Source organism: Chelonoidis abingdonii, chromosome 6, assembly GCF_003597395.2.
Source record: "Chelonoidis abingdonii isolate Lonesome George chromosome 6, CheloAbing_2.0, whole genome shotgun sequence".
In the NCBI taxonomy this organism is placed as follows: Eukaryota; Metazoa; Chordata; order Testudines; family Testudinidae; genus Chelonoidis; species Chelonoidis abingdonii.
In genome coordinates this window covers 133,344,641-133,366,196 of record NC_133774.1, presented here as the reverse complement: position 1 = coordinate 133,366,196, position 21,556 = coordinate 133,344,641, and the positions used below count along the sequence as shown (strand labels likewise).

The 21,556-nt window shown below is 42.8% G+C and overlaps 1 protein-coding gene across 4 annotated transcripts in view; it reads left to right on the top strand.

Annotated features, from left to right (window-relative positions):
• Positions 1-21,556, top strand: part of NRG1 (neuregulin 1) — a 743,293-nt gene that overhangs the window by 399,506 nt on the left and 322,231 nt on the right. The gene's annotated exons all lie outside the window — the stretch shown is intronic.

Sequence of the window (21,556 nt, the reverse complement as noted above, 5' to 3'; positions counted from 1 at the left end):
TATCGCAGTGGAAAAAAACCTTGGGTGAAATCCTGGCTCCATTGAAGTCAATGAGAGATTTCCCATTGATTTCATAGGAGGCTGGGATTTCATGCTTGTTGTGTTTCCTAACACCTGAAAGATTTTTCTGCTTCTGATTAATTCAGAAACACTCCAGTGGATGTGAAGGAGACTTTCCAAAAAGTGCTTTGAGATCAAATATGAAACACATCTCTCAAAAAAGTAATGTTTAGCTAAAGATATAGGCTGCTGAAAATAGGTGCTTAGAATGCAAGGAACATCTCACTCTAATAACATCACTAGTAAAAGCCTTTGATATGGAAGAATGTAATCTCATTTTACTATGGATGTGAGATCTCGCTCATGCAGATTTCAGCTCCATATATAGACCTGTGCGAATAACTGATTTTTTGGCTCGCTGGCTGAACCAAAAAATTGAAAAAACACAATTTTGGGTCAAATGAAACATTTCATTTTGTTTTTGAGATTTTTAAAACCTTTTTAAATAAAATTGAAGTAAAATTCAAACTGAAAAGTTCTTAATCAAAATGGAAACATTTTGTTTCAAAAACTTTGAAATGAAACATTTTTCTAAATTTATTTTTGGTTGATTTTTTTGCTGAAACAATTTGTCAAATTCAGCATGAATTCAGGAACATTTTCAGTAATTGCCAAATTAATCAATCAATTAATTCAGTAATTTCAAATGGGCAATTTTTGTTGAAAAAATTTAAGCTGAAAAAATTCACCCAGCTGGATCCACATATGCATGAGCTCTATGTTTTATGTTTCAATAGCTGAGTTAGGTGGAAGATGAATAAAAATATCTCAAATGTCCTGTGCCCGTGGTAATGGGTCCTTACATCTGCTCTGCATCAATCTAATGAATTGTAAAATAACACATCTGATATGTGTGACCAGTTCCCTGCTGATTCTGCTGCTGAGGAGGTTCATGGGTGTTGTTTATTCCACCATGCGATTGGACAAATTTACACTGAATGATTTCCTTTCTTAGGCTGTTGCTACCTGAATAAAGGTCGGACCACATCCCATGTTTGGCACAAGTAAGGGAATGTGCTTAGCTGTGCTGCTGCACAATATCTAAGTTCTCAGGATAGCACAGAGCTAGAGTTTAGCATGCAGGCCAAGGAGCCCCTTTCAGACACACGGATTACTCTGCTTTGTGATATTGCACATTCTCTTCACATCCCTGAGCATGGGGCGGGTCCCTGAAGCACAAATCCCACCCCTTCTGCAGCCACAGCGGCTCCCTGGTAACTGAACTGGGGAGTGGTTCTGATGAACAAGGGGGTAGAGGAATAGGAAGCTAGGGAATCTCAGAGTGGGTGGACATCCTGTGTCTTGCAGTAAACTCTGCTCCACAGGGGAGCCCTACATGGCATCATCAGGGGGTGGGTGGACTGGAGAAGGGTGACTAAGAAGATCTGCAGTGGGGTCATTAAGGCACATATAATATGAGGGGAGGGATAGCTCAGAGGTTTGAGCAGTATGCTGCTAAACTCAGTGTTGTAAGTTGGATCATTGAGGGGGACTACTTAAGGATCTGGGGCAAAATCAGTACTTGGCCCTGCCTAGCAAAGGTGGGGGCTGGACTTGATGACCTTTCAGGGTCCCTTCTACCTCTATGAAATAGGTGTATCTCTGAATATAAAAAGAGGTATGCTTTATACAGCAGCCAGAGCACTCCTTGATCAGGAAGCTCCTACCTTTATTAAGTTTCTCACTGCAACACATCCTTGTCCTCTCTGGTAACTGTGGAGGACCAGGATCTCTATAATCACTCCTCATCTCCCTTTCTTTATAGTAAAAGATTAAATCTTATATTACAAACCATGAACAGGGGATGGATCACTTTATGATCACCTGCTCTGTTCATTCCCTCTGAAGCTGGTACTGGCCACTGTCAGAAGACAGGATAATAGGCTATATGGACCTTTGGTCTGACCCAGTATGACTCCTCTTATATTCTTAAGTAAATACACACAACAATCCAGAAGACACTTGAAATTCCTTGAAACTATTTAGCCTATGATGTTCCCTTATCAATTGCATTTAAATAGTCCTGAGCTGTATTCTAAAGACCAAGTTTTTGAGGGGGTCTGATTAGTCTTCCAGACCATGTTTTCACTTCTGTTGAGATTGTGTGTAGGGTTCCCTGTGCTGGGGGCTCTCTACCTGACACACTACCTGTGGGTCTCAAATCCTCTCTGTTATTTTGGGAAGTGGTGGAGATGAACCTGATTCCTCCGGAGAAGTCTTTTTAGAGTCTCCACTGAGTAGGATAGACTGAAACAGTCAACATACAGCAGACCTGTAGCTTGGAAGTGAGGCATTCTTCCTCCTCCAGACTCCCTTCACCCTCCAGCTAGTGCCCAAATTGAGCATCAGCCTAAAGATTTGGACCTTAAGCTCTGATCTACTAAAGCTTACTGAAGTCAATGGAAAGACTCTCGTTGACTTCCGTGGGATTTGGATCAAGCCTTTATTGAACACTTATTTTCAGGGACAATAAGCAAGGGAGCTTTGCAGGCCCCATCATCCCGTATTGTTAGCATTTTCCCCCTTTCCTCTCCCCTGCCTTATACTGTAGTATAAGGCTACATTAAAATACAAATAACAAGAATTGAATCTCCCTTTTGCAAACCCTGGAAATTAAGGCCACTATTTTCAAAAAATAGGGCCTAAAATTAGGAACCTAACCCCATATTTAGACATCTAAATAAGTGGCCTGATTTTCAAAGGTGCTGAGAACCCATTAGCTCCTATAAAGATCAATGAGGGTGCTGGGGGCTCAACACCTTTGAAAATCAGGCCACTTATTTAGCTGCCCAAATATGAATTTAGGCTCCTAACTTTAGGCCTCCGTTTTTGAAAAATCTGTGCTTAGATGTAATCCCCAGCACTCCTAAACACTATTATCTGTTATTATATGATGAATATTTGCAGGATAATTGCCGTTTACTTGACATTTTATTGCTGCCCTGAATTTCAATGAACATTCTCTTGGACTGTTCAGACTATTAATAGTAAGGCTAATATTGGTCACTTTGCAAAGTTAAGTAATTCAGCTCTTCAGATTTTCATTTTAATTGCTATGAGCAGCTGTCCATGCAAAGGACTAAGTGACTGAAAAATTAGACTATTATTTTGCCGGGGGAGGTCAGAAAATGATATTTGGAGCTTCCAGACATAGCATCTCTGAAAGCAAATTAATAGATCTGGGCAAGTTTAAAAAAATTGCATGCAGGCCCATGTGTCAACTTTCATCCTGATGTGTACTAAACTTTAGAAAGCCATTTTATGAAAGAAGTAGCAATTGGCCCTTCACTCCCATATGTCCCTATAATGAAATATAATGTTAACACCGAGATAAAACAGTTTGTTATAAAAAAACCAAACAAAAAAACAAAAAACCACAACAATTTACAAAGGATCTGAAAGCTGGCTGCAGGTGTTAATGAAGAGAGCAGACTCTGCCATGATTTGGGGTGCTGAAAACAAGACAGCAATGTATAACCAAATGAAGACGTTATGAGTCATAAATCTGTCCTGTGATAGCGGCTTGAAACTAAAATTACATTCTCCCCCTAAGTAGTTTGAATTTAGTGGAGCTTTTTACTGAAATTTTTACAAGCATTGTGAGCTCGTGAAAGCTTTCCTTTCTGTCACAACAATAACTCCAACCTAGAGTTCATCTATAAGAAATCAATGAAAACATCTCAAGACAATAATTTCTCACCATTCTGTTCAGTCTGACTAATCTGATATGTATACCTCAAGGATTCTTTGCCTGCTTAAATAAATACAGATTATTTTCTAACTTTTTTGTATTTGTTGTAGTGCCAATGAGAATGACACCCTAATTTATTTACAGAAATAATCATATTTTAATAGCCTTAACATCCCAAATTATATCTTTGTCTCAGTACAAGCATCCATTTCTTTTTTTAAACTTCCACAAATTATTAGCATTAAGGTGTCTAGAAAATAATATGCCTCTAAAAGAACCACATAGCTTCACATAGCACCTAAATAGCTATGTCTGATGGTACTGTAAGCTATAGAAAGCCCAATTCAGCAAAGCACTAATTCTGATATTTACTGCAGTAGGAGTTGCTTAAGGTCTACATGCTCTCATTGTTTCATAGAAAAGTCTGCAAATGATTTTGTTTCTTGCGGTGAGCAGTCTTGGAAGACTATTATCTCTGGGTTGTATATATTATGATGTCTCTGTTTTTTGTAATCTGTCTGCAACATTTGTCATGAGTCGCTTAGTGACGAAGCTAGACGAAGTATCGTCTAGTTATCTGTGTACTAGCCTGAGACTCCAGAGACCTGAATTCAGTGCCCTGCTTCACCACAGATTTCCTGTGTGACCTTGGACACGTCACTTATTCTGCCTGTGCTTCTGTTAGGGTGACCAGACAGCAAGTGTGAAAAATCGGGACGGGGTTTGGGGGTAATAGGCGCCTATATAAGACTAAGCCCCGAACATTAGGACTGTCCCTATAAAATCAGGACATCTGGTCACCTTAGCTTCTGTTCCCCATCTACAAACGGGGGATAATAGCACTGCCCTGCCACACAGTGGTGTGTGTGAGGATAAATATGTGAAAGATTTGGCGGGTGCTCAGATACTGTGGTAATGGGGACCAGATAAGGACCATAGAGAGACTATCAGGGGTGCTGAAGTATTCTGTATAGCTCAAAAGCTTGTCTTTCTCGCCAGCAGAAGTTGGTCCAACACAAGATAGTCCCTCACTTACCTCATCTCTCTGATGGTGTTGGTATCAGTGCTGTATGGGTGGGGTGAGTGTAGTGCCTGTGATCAGCCAGGATGGTTTCCATTGTGGTTTCAAGATGATTTACATCTGGGAGCTATTTTTTTTTGACACAATATGATACTATTTATAAATAGATGTATACTGAAAAACTGCAGGCATGAATATCTAAGATACAGAAGAGCCAGAGAAAAGGGTATCTCTCAAAGTGTTATTTGAAATCGTTTGTCCAAAGTATATTCCTATTTCTTAGTTATCTTCTTTCTCAGCACTGCGGAAACACACCCCATGTCACTAAGGAAAGACTGTTGCCAGGCAGAATAATTAATTATCATTAGTATAGTATAGCACACCAGCCATATAACAACTGAACTTCACTAGTGACATTCGTACCACATGGCTTGATTCCTTTAGTTCAGGAATCAAATCCATGCTCTTATCTCTTTTGAAAGGAAAAAAAGTGACTCTAAGTGTAGGCCAAAAGCCTAGTGGGAAGAAATTGTCTGCATTCTCTACATCAGTGGTTCTCAACCAGAGGTACGCAGAGATTTTCCAGGGGGTACATCAACTCATCTAGATATTTGCCTAGGCTACCTAAAAAGCACTAGCGAAGTCCGTACAAACTAAAATTTCATAGAGACAATGTCTTGTTTATACTGCTCTGTATACACTACAATGTAAGTACAATATTTATAGTCCAATTGATTTATTTTAGAATTATATGGCAAAAATTAGAAAGTCAGCAATTTTTCAGTGATAGAATGATGTGACACTTCTGTATTTTTATGTCTGATTTTATAAGCAAGTAGTTTTTAAGTGAGGTGAAACTTGGGGGTACGCAAGACAAATCAGACTCCTGAAAGGGGTTCAGTACTCTGGAAAGGTTGAGGGCCACTGATCTATAGCATGTGGTGATTGTGCTAGTGGTTAGCTGTGTGTCTGGATGGAGTCAAGAGGGTATGTACTGTTGGTTACCTTAACTTTTAATTTCCTTGGTTTTTAGGTTTTGTGTCAGCTATGTTTTGTGTAGTCCAACCTTAACTGACACACAGCACAGTGGTTTTATGTATTAATATACCAATGAAAACTCTTGACACATATGTACACTAGAATTGCAGCTTGCAAATTAACTGTGAAGGAATGATTATGATTGGTTGAGTTGCTTCTTATGTCACAGACCCACTACTGAAAAATGACCTGATCTATTGACCTAAGTCTGCCCATAATACTCACAGCTATTAGAGAGAACAAATATTAATGACTTGTCTTGACTGCAATAGAATTTCTTCAAAAGTAGCCTATGCATGAGCTTTCAATTAGTTTTAACTATGGTAACAAGCTATTTGTTAGCTAGAGTGAGGCCAAGAAACAAACCAAGGTGCAATACTCCGAAAGAGCTCCTGCTTAATTCATTTTAACTCAGAAACTAACAGATTGACTTGCAAATTCTCAGACAATTTGTTGCATAATCTGAGAGCATGGACTGGAGAAGATGGATTATATTAGTCATACGAAACAAACAGGTAAAAAGTAACATTTTCAAAAGCATCTGTGTGACTTGGGCATTTAGAAACCTAAATTGTATTGACTTTCAGTGACACCCCATTGACTCATAGACTTTAAGGCCAGAAGGGACCGTCATGATCAGCTAGTCTGACCTTGTACACAGTGCAAGCCAAAAAAATCTCACCCACCCGCTTCTGTAATAGATTTCTAACCTCTGGATGAGTTATTCAAGTCCTCAAATCTTGATTTAAAGAGTTCAAGTTACAGAGAATGCACCATTTACACTAATTTAAACCTGCAAGTGACCCGTGCCCCATGCTGCAGAGGAAGGTGAAAATCCTCACAGTCTCTGCCAATCTGACCCAGGGAAAATACCTTCCCAACCCCAAATATGGTGCTCAGTTAGATCCTGAGCATGTGGGAAAGACCAACCAGCCAGATACCAGGGAAAGAATTCTCTGTAGTAACTCAGAGCCCTCCCCATCTAGTGATTAAGTCACTTTTGAAAATGGGATTTAGGCTCCTAGGTCACTTAGCTGCTTTGAAATTTTGTCCTTAATCCCTGCTGCCAGTGAAAAACTCATTCTTAACTATAGAGTCACCACCAATGCTCCCATGATAGTGTCAGCTGGGGACCATCACATGGATATGGTGATTGTTGCTTGCCGTTCTGCAGTACAACTACCTGGCCAAGATTTGGCCCTTTTCTTCGTTCATTCCTGGCTCTGCCATTGGCTTGTTGTGTGACTTTGGGCAATTGGCTTCACCTCTTTGAGCCTCAGCTTCCCTAGCTGTAAAATGGGGATAATGATTCTGACCTCCTTTGTAAAGTGCTTTGAGATCGAGGGCTGGAAAGTTTTACATAAGAGTTAGGTATTATTACCATCCCTAGATAACATCCCAATATCTATGGACTGTGACCCCTGTATAATTATTTCTCGGCTTATGGATAGTCAGTAAACTGGGGAAGAAGCCATTTCTCTGGTAAGACATGCTTACTTAGTCCTTTGTATCATTCCCATGAGCGTGGTCACCACTAGCTAGGGTCACAAAAGGAAGACAATACACCTGTTGCTCTACTACATTGTTACTGTCCTTTCTGAACAGGCAAATTGCCTTGATGTCTTCATAGCCTAGGCAGACTGTGGAGTGTGTGGGGTTCAGCAAATGCAGAAGCTCACTTTCTGCTTGTTAGACTCTAAGAATTTCTCTTGCTTACACCATTTTTGCTCTTTGTAACTCCACCCTGTTCCAACTTAGTAGAGATGCTAGAGTTCAGTCTGGATTAATAGACCAAGAAAAGTGTCCCTGGAATTGGGTCATTTTTGGAGAGGAAAAAATGTGAAATATAATCTTCACTTTGAGTACCAAGAAAGCTAATAAATAATGCAGAGGAACTTATATTAAGGTAAACTAAAATGAGCCCATAGAAACAGCTTTGTGGGCAAGAGCTTTTCCTCATAATAATTTCATCAGTAATATTCACAATAATAAGTGAGAGAATATGAGAAGCAGGGGCAACTCTAGGCACCAGCAAAGCAAGCAGCTGTTTGGGGCAGCCCATTTGCAGGGGCGGCAGCTGGCAGGGATCCAGCCTGGGAGCTGAGAACCAACAGGGGGCCCTGGGAGCTGTAGTTTCTTGGTTAGCTCCCTGCCTATAGAGCCAGCCCTGGAGCAGGGAAACAATCCTGTCTGTGTTCTGTGCAAATCCAAAATTCCTGCTGAATGACCTGCCCTGGGAGCAAGTTACCAGTGACCCGGGGCTGGGGCAGAAGGAGGATGCAGGTCGGGGGGGAGAGAGCCCAGGGCTGGGGTGGCAGGTGGTGCGGGTGGAGGTGGCAGAGCCCAGGGCTGGGGCGGCAGGGGGTGTGTGGATGTGGGGGCACTGATGAGGGGGAAGGGGGGAACCCAGAGCTGGGGCAGCACTGGGTGTAGGGGGTGGGGAGCCCAGGGCTGGGGTGGCAGAGGGTGCGGGGGGGGAGAGCCCAGGGCTGGGATGGCAGGAAGATGTGGTTCAGGGGGGAAGAGCCCAGAACTGGGGCAGCAAGGGGGTGTGGGTCGGGGGAGGCCCAGAGCTGGGGTGGCAGGGGGTGCAGAGAGCCCAGGGCTGGGGCAGCAGAGGAGTGCGGGGGGCAGCCCTGGGCTAGGATGGGGGCAGCCAAATTTTTTTTTGCCTGGGGCCGCAAAAAACCTAGAGCTGACCCTGATGAGAAGTTTGATATCCATGATGTTTCATATTTTACTTATCTCATCTACATCAAAGGCAAACCTCCAGAACTCAGTCAACCATGCAAAAATTGTAAGTGTTTTCTGCAAGAGGCTCTGGGATATAATTGTCTTAGCAAGTGTACTCTGAATTCTTTGATAGGTCTTTGCAGGCCAAAGCTGACATGTATTTTATAAAGCACAGTGGGAAAGTTCTCACTTCCTTTGCTGCAGTTGTAAATGGTGCGCCCAGCCCTTCAGAGTGAAGTGTCACATATATCACCGGGTGTTTTTTATTTTATAAAGAAAAAAGATAAAGGTGAAATATACAAGTGCAGTCATCTCATCCTGACTTACAACCTCTAATTCATCGTCACTTGAATTGTCAGCTTCTTTCCTTGTTAATGAATCATGTTGCCTGATTGATAGAACCTCACATCCCAGGTTTGTTTTATGTAAGGCACAGTGGTAGCTCCAAATATGAAAACAAGTCAGAGAGACAATTCAGTACGTTTCAGAATCAAGAAAAGCTATTTTTAGTGTAAAGTACTAGCAAATTATCTATCACAGTTTCATCTTTCTTTCTTTCTTTCTTTCTTTCTTTCTTTCTTGTATTTGCAAGACCGGGAGGGTATATTGTGACATACCATGGCACAATCCAGGCTAATGAGTGGCTGTGTCACCCCTGCTATGTAACCTGGGGTGCCCTTTACAATGCCTTGCTGCTGCAGCCTCCAACCTCGACTGCTCACAAACAGCCTTCAGCATGTAAGTCACTCCCAGCAATGTCGGTGTGTGTGCTGCAGCTAGCCAGCCAGCTACACCTTGGCTCTTACCAGCCTGGGTTATGCTGCAGGGTGACCCCAACACTCCTCTAGTCCTGGATCTTCCCCCAGAAATGCATGTCCTGTATTGCCAAGCCCTCTCCTGGACAGTACAGATATATTGAGTCTGTTGTTCCTTTAAGGAAATAATATACACACAACTTGTTACCCAAAATGGAGTTACACAGTGTCAAGGTTTTTTCCCCACTTTGAACTTTAGGGTTCAAGAAGTGGGGACCTGCATGATCACTTTTAAGCTTAATTACTAGCTCAAATTTGATATGCTGGCACCAGCCAGAAGTCTGTGTCTGGCACACTTCTGTTCCCCCAAAACCTTCCCTGGGGAACCCAAGACCCAAACCCCTTGGGTCTTAAAACAAGGAGAAAATTAACCTCCCCACTCCCCCCCCAACCTCCCCTCCCGGGGTTGCCTTGAAGCTACACCAGATCCAAACGCCTTGATCTAAAACCAAGAGAATAACCTCTTCCCCCTCCTTCCCCCCACCAGTCCCTGGTTGATTTAGACCAATCCCTGGATGCTAAAACAAGGAAAATCAAGCAGGTCTAAAAGAAAGCTTTATTAAAGAAAAGAAAAGGTAAATATCTCTGTAAAAATCAGGATGGAAAATGCATTACAGGGTAACCAGATCATATAGACTAGAAGGGACCCGCCCCCAGCCTGAGATACAAGTTACAGCAACAGAAGTAAATCCTTCCACAAAAAGACAGATACAAGTTAAGAAAAAACAAACAGAAAGACTAAATCCGCTGCCCTGGCTAATGAAACATGAAAGACGATTCAGAAAGATGGCGAAGCTGGGTACGTTTGGTCCCCTGCCAGTCCGAGAGCGCAACAACGAACAAAACAACAAGCACCGCACAAAGACTTTCCTCCACCAAGATTGAAATGTCGTTGGCCCCATTGGTCCTCGGTCAGGTGTGCAGCCAGGTCAACTGACCTCTAACCCTTTTACAGTAAAAGAGACATTAACCCTTAACCATCTGTTTATGACACTCAGACTGTTAAACTTGAACCACTGGAATAGATACAACAATTAACTTACTAACTAAACAAGAAGATGTATACAAGTAAATGAGCATAACACAGAAATGGGTACAAGAAAAATAAGATAAAATGCTTACGATGCCAACTTAACAAAAATAGGTTAGATCAACACGTTTTCTCACCAATCCGTTCAGGCGTTTACTGACTGAACCCTAAAAGGTCAGGGCCCCCCCCCAGTGTCCAATGGCTGCTCCTTGTCTCTTCAAGGTGCAGTGAAGTGATGAGCAAGGAAAAGAGAGACGGTGCTTGGAGTGTTCGCCTGCCTTTTTATAGCTAGTTTCCATCTCCTGCATAGAAAACCATTCGAGATAATGACACCCAGGAGGCACAGAAGGATACGCCTGCTGGTTTTTCAACATCGAACGCCTTTGCGAACTGCCCTTTCCTTGATGACTCTGTTTTACTTTGGCTAAATACAAATTAAGGCTCGCAACACATTCCTTCTTAGGACAGAGCCTGTTTGCCAGCTTCTGTCTGGAGAGGTTGGTGGGGTGGAACCTGTGTTAATAAACGCAACGGAGGAGTTGATACTTTAGATAGAGAAATCAGGGTTGGAAAAGACCTCAGGAGCTCATCTAATCCAACCCCCTGGTCAAAGCAGGATCAGTCCCCAACTAAATCATCCCAGCCAGGGCTTTGTCAAGCCTGACCTTAAAAACCTCTAAGGAAGGAGATTCCACCACCTCCCTAAGTAACATATTCCAGTGCTTCACCACCCTCCTAGTGAAATGTTTTTTCCTAATATCCAACCTAAACCTCCCCCACTGCAACTTGAGACTAGTACTCCTTGTTCTGTCATCTGCTACCACTGAGAACAGTCTAGATTCATCCCCTTTGGAATTCCCTTTCAGGCAGTTGAAAGCTGCTACCAAATCCCCCCTCATTCTTCTCTTCTGCAGATTAAACAATCCTAGTTCCCTCAGTCTCTCTTCATAAGTCATGTGCTCCCGCCCCCTAATCATTTTGTTGCCCTCCGCTGGACTCTTTCCAATTTTTCCACATCCTTCTTGTAGTGTGGGGCCCAAAACTGGACACAGTACTTCAGATGAGGCCTCATCCATGCCAAATAGAGGGGAATGATCACGTCCCTCGATCTGCCGGCAATGCCCCTACTTAGCCCAAAATGCCATTAGCCTTCTTGGCAACAAGGGCACACTGTTGACTCATATCCACCTTCTCGTCCACTGTAACCCCTAGGTCCTTTTCTGCAGAACTGTTGCCTAGACATTCAGTCCCTAGTCTGCAGCAGTGCATGGAATTCTTCCATCCTAAGTGCAGGACTCTGCACTTCTCCTTGTTGAACCTCATTAGATTTCTTTTGGCCCAATCCTCTAATTTGTCTAGATCCCTCTGTATCCTATCCCTACCACTGCGGAGAGTGCAGTCCACACCATCCTACAGATCGTTAATGAAGATATTGAACAAAACCAGCCCCAGGTCCGACCCTTGAGGCACTCTGCTTGATACAGGCTGTCAACTAAACATGGAGCCATTGATCACAACCTGTGATCAGTCCGAGAGGGGATGAGAAAAATTATGCTTTCATACAGAAGCTGACTGCCACCGTGGCCCTCTGTGATAGACTGGTGTACGCAAAGTCTGGCACTAGGCATTATTATATGGATAACTCACACCATTAAGTGATGTGGGCATTATTGGCAACTGATACTTTTCAGTATTATATGGTGCACACTTTAATAACAAATTTTCAGGGCCTGTAAAAGGCTCAGCATGTATTATTGGGCCTTCAAAGCTAAGACAAATGGAATAGTCAAGTCAGGTGAATATGCCTTAGGAATTTAAAGCAGAAAATCAGTTTAAAGAACATGGCCAGCCCCCCTGTGATGCTGAAGTAGACGGACCTCAGGTCTGATCTGGTTTGATTATTCCTATGATCCTAAATTAGAAGGAAGGTGTTTTAAAAATATTCAATAATATGCCAAGTGGAACCAAACAAAACCCTTTGAATTGTGGAAGAGTTCTGAGCTGGAACTGGACTTGGAGGCCCTAGCTGAGAGCCTTTCATAGTTTCATGGAGTTACCTAGTTTTATCTAAATCATCAAATGACTGAAACAGAAGTTTTGGGGTAAACTTAAAACATCTGTGATTATCATTGTGGTATCTTTCTGAAAAAGAAGTCACAACTCCATGATGTGTTCTAATGATTTTACCAAGAAAAGCTCTTTCTCTGATGCTCCCAAGGTCTGGAATTGCCTGATATTCTGCACACACACTGCCAAGTCCATCAGTTTGAGCATGTACCAGCAGACAGATAAGATAGTCATGGGTCAGATTTCTCTCTTAGGTTAAGTCTGCACTGTCATCAATAGGTGTGATTGCAGCATGGCTAAACAGACCTCAGCTAGCTTGAGTAACAATAGCGATGGAGTAGCGGTGACATGGGCTCGCTCTGGGTATGTACTCAAATGGCTAGCCTCTGCTGCCACGGTGTCACTGCTATTGTTCTTGAGCAAGTTTTGATCTCATTAGCTTAGTGATACTCAGACTGCAGCACATGATATGAAAACATGTGATTTAATTATTAAGCAATCTAAGCTATTAACCAATTAGGAGGCTTTTACTATGTTATTAACCAATTGTAGTTGATAAAATAATACTTGATCAGTCATTTTACTGTGAGAATTATATATATATATGTAAATGAAACAATGAATTTACTCTACTCTGGCTCTTTTGGGGAATGTTAATCGCTGATTTGGCTCCTGAGGTCTGAGTATCACTACATTACATCACAGTTAGCTCAGGTGTGTCTACACGTATTGCAATCATATCTCCATGGAAGGAAAGTATCATGGGTCAGCGGTGTTTTGGTCACATGACTGGTTACTACATGATGTGTGTTTGGATGGGAGGAAGAAGTTCTGTGCCTTGCTCACTTCTTAGTTTCTATCTCCTATGTTCTTGTGCAATAAACGTATGTGGAGGATCCCCCACAGCTTGGCTGGGGGTGGGTTTTCTTTGGTGTGGAGTTCGTCTAAAACTGAAATCTAAATAAATATTGAAAGTATCAAGGCCTGATCCTCCACTTTGTTATACCAGTTCTACACCTTGTAATTCTGCATGGCATGAAACCAATGTCCTGGAGTGGGGAATCCCAGCCTAAAGCTGAGAATTTCCAAAGGACAGTAAGAGAGTCCCCACCTAGCTTCTTTGTAATCCCACCTTCAGTCCCTATATACAGTATACTGCCCAAACAGTCTGGGGGGGGGACAATTTTTATTCAGATAATGGGGAATTTGGATAGTCAAGAGGACAGAAGCTAGTCAGTAGTAGAGTGGCCTCCCCTCTGGCCGGGGGCTCATCTTTCTCCTCGCAGTGGTCAGCAGTCTGTGCTCTGCCCTGCTTCCTTGCTCCCAGGACAGGAGGGCTGCAGAGGACTCCATGCCTGCCACAGGATCCATTTAGCAGCAGGATGGTCTCCTCTTTAGTCACAGACTCGTTTTCTTCCTCCTCCTCAGAGTCCTGGCTGGGGATCTCTGCTTTATTATCCGAACCTCTGTATTACCCAAATCCCTTCTTTGTCCCCCAGCATGAGATACTTGTGAGACAAGGAAGGCATTTGGATAATGCGGAGGTTCGGATGATAGGGTTTTGGATAAATGGGGATAATACTATAGCCTGTTTGAAAAACTGCCACACAAAACAGACCCATAATCTCCATAAATGCAATTGGTTATTTCTTCAGTGACATTCACTTTCCAATCTTTAACTAACAGCACAGTGAAATAGTGAAACTGCTCCATCAATTTTTTAATTACATCTATTGGAAAACAATCCATTATTCTTAATTCTGTGAAACTGCTTGTAAAAGAAAATTACACTAGTGCCACATGGGTGACTAATGCTGCCAATTAGAACAAATCGGCAGAGCCAGCTCTGCAGTGCAGCCTGCATTTAAGTTAGGTTAACTCGGCTAAAGGAGACATGGCTACATCAGCTTGAGCTTTTCTGTTTTCATTTGAGCCATGGCTGGATCTGCCTTCTAATCGTTTATCATTGAAATCAACTGCCAGGTGTTTGGGGGCTTTCTTCCATTGACTTTTATTTTTTTTTGAATGATGAAGAAAGCGAGGCTAAAAGTAAAGAAGAATAAACAAATGAATTAAGAAAATGTTTTTCTTAGATAAACACAAGCATGAAATATGTTGCACAGATTCTTGTTTCATCTTGTCCTCAACCACAAAGGATAAGAGTGTATTTAATTTTCCGTGGTCATTTAGATCTCAACTTGTTTGTCTTAAAATCATAAAAGAACAAACAAAGGCCCATCTTGCCAAAGGCTTACGCCTGGCTTCATTTTACACACTGACTTGTGGGGGTTGCTTCTATGCCCGCTGAAGTCAATAGCAAAGCTCCCATTGGCTTCCGTAGTGTGAAATTGGCTCCACTGTGTGTAAAGTTAGGTATGTGTAAATCTTTGCAGGAGTGGGGTTTAAATCTGCAAGGATACTATTAAGAAGCTTAGGCACATAGGCACATGCTTAACTTCAAGCATACAGAAAAGTGCTTAGCTGGGTAGGGATGGATTTAAGCACATCCTTAAATACTTTCCCTGAATTGGGCCATGGCAAGGAATATTCTCCAGATTCTAAATGTATCATTTTTTAGGATTTTTTTAATCTACTCTTTTCTTGTTGTTTAATGGAAATAGAACCCACAGAAGCAACTTGAACACAATAGCAAACTGTTTTGCAGGAAAATTATGAGCCGCCCATATTAAGTCTGACTGTACTTATATAAAAATGAAAGATGGCTGTACACTGCAGAATTGAGCTTCAGGTCAAGATTTTGACTACCCCAAAGTCTGGGGATATTTGGATCCATGGTTTTTGTTCTGGCTTACCTTCATCTTTCAGAGGGACAATGTTATTTTTTCTCCAAGTGCGGAAATCAGTGTTTGCAAACAAAAAAGATTGAAATAAACAAAGAAATGAGGACGAGAACTCCCCTTCCAAGTTTATAAGAGTTATGAACATTGAACAGTAAATTAAATAAAAACGGTAATAGTGTGCCTTTGTAAGTGACAACGAAGTTGTTGCACAAATGACTAGGAAATTCCAGCCTAAAAGCAGAAAGTCTATCCTTAACTCTGCCCATTGTGTGTCTTCATTGCACATGTAGGGTACAGGTAACATTACAGAGTGATCCCAGACAGCTGGCGTAACAAGGCACAGCAGCAGCATTGCCAATTCTCATGATATTTGGCGTATTTCTTAAAGCTGTGTTTCCTGAGGCTTGGGCTGACGTGAGATATCTCAGCTTCCATTTGTCATTAAAAATTTCAAGCTTTCATGGTAGTGGAGAAAAGTTTGAAAATGTGGCCTGAAGGCATCTTATAGGCTCAAAAACCAGAAGACAAAAAAACCAGAACCCTCAGTGTATTTTTTATTATTATTATTATTATTATTCTTTTTTCAGGATTTTTAAGTCAGTCTCCTGATTTTGGACCATCTGATTCATGTTCTGGTTTTTTGAACTTTAGGGATTGGCAATACTGCAGAAGGACTCTTGAGACAGATTTTCCAAAGAGCTCAGCACCCATTTATGCACAGCCCCTCCCAAAAAGGAGAGGGGAGGATGTCAGATTTTCCAATGGCCCCAGCATTTCCACTGTTATCAATAGATGAAGGAAGTGGGGAATTCTCCACTGGTCTCAGCTGGAACTGCTGGGTGCTGGGCAGTTTTCTGAATCTGAGCCCTTTATGTAGGTGTCTGAGTGGGGACTGAGCTCTTTTTGAAAGTTCATATTATCTTGTCTCATTTTTTATTTCCATTGCCTTGTGATGCATAAAATGGCACAAAAACTGTAATTCCTGACTGTGAGCAGTAGATTCCTCTTTGGGAGTCTTCTCCTGTTCATTCTCTTCCAGCAGTTTGCTCCCAGTTTGTTGTACATGTTCCCAGCACTGTTGTAATTCTACACAAGTTTCATCAGGTAGACTGGAGTTTTTCTCTGCTCCACAATCAGGGCTTGTTTATCTCTGATCAGTTTCTGTTTCAGTTTTCTGGGAATCCACTAAAGTTCAGAAATCAGGAAACAATGGTGTACTTTCCATTCTATAATTCATTGAGTTCTCCTTTTCGTCTCATTCACTTTTGTGGACAATTTTAAGTAACAAGCACTACATGCTTTCATGGAAGTCCAGTCCCTAGAACTCATCCTCCTTGTATAGAAAGCCTCAACCCAGCTCCACCAGGAATTCCTTAGCAGCCCACACTTCTAATTGATATTGCTTGACTGGTGATAATGTTGAGGAAAGTGTTCAACAGCTCCCAGTTTAGCTTTTTCCACAGACATTGTGGCAGACTGCCAGGGAAGCCATGTTAGAGATAGGCAGAGGAAGGGACAATGGGCAATGTCCTGGAATGTAATGTTCAGAGCCAAGTGCATTGCCTTGGAGTATGCCATTAAAATCTGCTCATGACTGCTTCCCTTAATAGCAGTTTGCAGGTAGTTTAGAGGTGAGCTGTGTTCCACTGTGGAGCTAAGGAGCCCGATGATATTGTTCTAACAGAGTTCAGTGCCCTGAGGCGCTACTTTCAAAGCACTCTCCCAGCCTAGCTTCCTCAGCAGGCAAGTTTAAAGCTAGTTATATTCTATCAGTTGGATCAAACGGGACAATTCTTTGGCAAAGGAACTTTCTACACCCTGTACACCATGAGATATCTATACAATGCTGCTCAGAGCCTAAGGGACCAAACCTGTACCTTTGTAATATGAATCCCAAGGACATCTTACAACCAAGCCTAATGTCATCTCCAGGCAGCTCTATGGAATAGCACAGTACCCCCTTCTGGATGGGAACAGTGCCAACTGATGAGTGACTGCTATTGCCAGTGTTTCACCTGCCTTGCGACTGCCCCTTGGTCTGCAGCTGGGCACCATTCCCCAAACTTCTGTGGTGAATGTGTGACCCAATGCCTAGTTTCAGTAAAGCATTCAAATACGTGCTTAAAATTAAGCATCTGCTTAATTGCTTTGCTGAATTGGGACCTAAGATGCAGACTGTCAATAAATGCTAATTATTGCCAAGTTTAAATCTCCAATTTAGCTTTTGTGAACAACATCCTGAGAGCAGATGCACCATCCAGGCGTAGTTGCTGAGAAAATAGGGGTTGGATTGGGCCATGGAAAATGGGGGAGGAACAGTGGTGCAGAAGTAAATGGAGGAAGAGGCAAAAAAGTTAAATCCAATAATATTTGAAAAAAGTAAATAGAAACATGTTCTTCCTGTTCTTCCCTCCTTTCATTGCAAATGCAGGAACACAGGGGATGTTAAGAGCTGGGATCTACACGAGCAGGGGCTGATAGGAAGAGTGAGACACCTGCCATGGAGGGATTGGATGAATACGGCTCCAAACCTAGTAGCCACATGGATAACAGCTTCCTGAAAAATTTTGTAGCCATATACATTGACACATCTCCCAAAGCACCAGTGTTGCATACTAAAAAATGGTGGCTGCTGCCTGGCACCAGCTGTTGAGTATGGTCCTCCCTCCCCTGGCACCAGCGGTTGGGTACGTCAGCCCTCTACAGGCACCACCCCTTGGGTACCCAGACCCCTTCCAGGTGCTGGTCAGTGGGTAGCCAGACCCCTTCCAGGTGCCAGTCATTGGGTACCTGGGCCCCTTCCAGACACTGGCCATTGAGTACCTGGGCCCCTTCCAGACACTGGCCATTTGGTACATGGGCCCCTTCCAGGTGCCAACCATTGGGTACATGGGCCTCTTCTGGGTGTTGGCCATTGGGTACCTGGGCCCCTTCCAGACACTGGCCATGAGTATGTGGGCCCACCCCAGATGCCAACTGCTGGGGATGCTGTGGTCCAATGCACAGCTCCTTTCCCATAGTCAGGATCCTTCCCAACACTGGCATGTCCCCACACCCCCAGTGCTTGCCCTGCCTACTGGCCTTGTCCCTCACTCCATACTGGCTTTCACTGTATTGTCTTCATACCCACTCTGTATCAGGCACCACTAGCCACTCTTTGGCACCTCTCAGTTCCAAAGAGAGATGCATTGCCCCATCCCTGCTGGCTTGCAGCACTCACCTAGGGGAGGGGGAAACCCACAAAGGCTTTTATCAAAGGCTTGCTGTTTGTTTGGAATTTGTTCCCTTGGATTCAGCATTGACCATGTGCACCAAACAGCAGAATGTCTTGTGTCATGTTTGTTTGTGGCAGAGGAGTGAGGTACAGACGTCTTTGGGCCAAGAGCTGTGTGGTTCTATGTGTCAGCACAAAAGTGACTGTGACTGGGGCCTCTGGGCATGACCTTTCTATAAATATGAATTAATCCTAATAATTGGAGGGGAAAGGGAATTAGTAGCATACATTAAACCCTGACTAATTGTGTTTCAATAGAAATAATTTCTCTTGAATTTCCCCCGGCAGAGTGGGAGGACATACCGTAGTTAAAGCACGGGACTAAGAGGTGGGAAATCTGGGGTCAGTTCCTGACTCTGCCCCAGACTTTCCTGTGCGACCTTAAGCAAGTCAGTTAATTGCTGTGGGCCTGAAATCCCCATCTGTAAAATGGGGATAAATATATCACTTTTCTGCCACTTGTTGTCTCACCTCTGTTTAGACTGGAAGCTCACTGAGCCAGGGACTGTCTCTCACTGTGTGTTTGTGCAGCTTCTAGCACAGTGGGGGCCCGATCTTGGCTAGGGCCTAGGTGCTATTGTAATGCAAATACATGAATTACTAAGAACAAATTCAAATTCTTCCAATGCCAGGTAAAAGATTCCCTGGATACAGAAACCTTCAACATTCATTAGCTGTATTTGTATAAAAATGAACGTGCAACTGCTGACATGTTGTCCTACCAGGTTATATTTATAGGACTCTCTTGCTTTGCAGCTTTATTTTTACTGTGAACTTTATTCATGTTGTGACTTCGCTTTGTGAAAATTAAAAGGAGAACTATGGGCATGGATGCCTGTCGCCCAGGTTCGTGCTATCCCCAGGCTACAGGAAGCCATATGTCTTTCTCCTCCACTCCATATCATGTTTTCAGCATGTGCTTTGAAAAGATAATGACATTGTCATGCCCTTAAAGTCAGCATAAGAATCTGCCCCACAGCTCAATAGTAGAAGCAAAGTGAAAGATTCTACTGTCTGATAAAGATCATCTGCTGTTTCCTGTGCTAAGGACGAAAAGTTGAGCAAATATAAAGGTCATCTGTGTTTATATTAGCAATACAACAGTTACACTCTGTTTCGTAACAAAGTTGGGTCATTATTTATCCACTTGTCCTTTATATCATTGCTTTGAACTGTCTGGATTTGCTTATCGTGATATTTCTAAAATCTGTAAACAGCCAAAGAGAAGAATTTGTTTCTCTAAATAGAGTGTTAGGTCATTTTATTATCAGAGCCTTAGAAAGCTGCCCATCTGTTGTTCTTTCACATCTGGAATAGCATATGAACCTCCTCCTAACTGTTAATTATTTCAAGGAAATTACTACAGTAACCGTGCCATGTATACACTGTATCATTGCTTCTCTTCATCTTGCCTTTCTCACCGTTAGCAATGAATCACAGACAACTTTCCTAAAACAAACCAAGATACCAACCATCTTCGACACACCTCACTACAGTAATTTTTCTTTTATATTATTAACGCAAATGTAATGTTTTCATTTTCACTTGCTAGCTCCTCTGTTTAAAACTACTTATGCATGTTCCTTGGCCCCTATGTTGATAATTAGGTTACCTGTGAGTAGCGTTGAACATTATTACCTTGATAGATTATACAGTCAGCTTTCAATTTAGTGTCATACAACAGAGCCATTTCACTTTAGGTGTGGAAATGAGTAATTAAGTAGATCTAGAGTACATTGAGCTCTTTACATCTCGTTGAAAGCATATTTGAGGAAAGACCCTGGGAAGCTCCAAAGTAAAATAGTTCAGTCCCCAGGAAAACAGGAAGCCGTTCTGATTATAAGCTCTTTGGGGTAGACTTTTAGTTATATGTGTGTACAGCGCCTAGAGCAATGAGGCCTGGATTCCTGACTGGGACTGCCAGCTGCTACTGCAGTACAGATAAAAATAATCCTAGAAGCTAAAGATATTTGAAGATTGAATGATCCCTGTTCAAGTATATAGAGTGGCATGATTTGCCTTCAAACACGTGTATCATTTCAGCACACAGCATACTGCTTGCATGAGCACGTTTCTTTGCTGCCACGGATCTTTCGTCCAGACATGGCCTTTGTACGCGGGAATCATCCTCATCAGTTCTAGAATGATGGTGTGGAGAAATACACTGCGGGTGGACTTGCGTGTGAATTTCCAGCAGTTGGGGGAATCGCTTCCTTTTAACCACATTAGGGGTGTGTGCCGAGGATTCGCACAATGCTGTGTGAAATGAGGTACCGCAGGAAAACACACACCTAGAGTATAGCAGGCGCTGTCACTAAACCTAAGATGTATCACCTAGCAATCCAGCACACAAGCACCCATGCGTGCCATGGCATCCTGATCTCATTCGATGAGCATCACACTTCTGATGAAAACACATCACTGAAGAAAAAGGCTTTGCAGCAGCAGTAGGGTTTCCACATGCCCCTGCCTTCTCCCCAGGATGGCCCAGGGGTGGTATGCACAGCTGCTGTCATGGGCTAGTGTGACGACCTTGGGGAGGCGGTAGGGGGCGCTGTGAAAGCCCTGCAGCCTCTCACACTTGGTAAGTTTGGTTTTTTTTGTTTTTTGTTTTTTCCGGTTTTTGGTGGTTGGGGCTGGTGGTGTGCACCTGTTGTTGTTAAATGCAGTCTCTAAGGGAGTAGTTCAGTATCACATAACGCACACCGCACATTGCTCTGCACATTGCAGCAGGACAGAGGTTCTCAGATTTTTTCATAGCATGGACCACATGCTCAGGACACCTCCCCTTCCCATTCACAAGTGCACAGATCTGCTGCCCACCCCATCCATGACCACACAGCCATCTCATCTACTCTCTGTGATCACGTAATGTCCCTGTGACATCTATGGCAATTGTTTTGGGGGAAGAGTAAGACCAAGGAAGTACCAAGTGTGTTTTAGCTATCTATCTATTTGGCAGCTGGAAATAAGGAGAATGGCCAGCCAGGCCACCTCCATCAAGTGCTCCATGGGCCAGCAGCAAT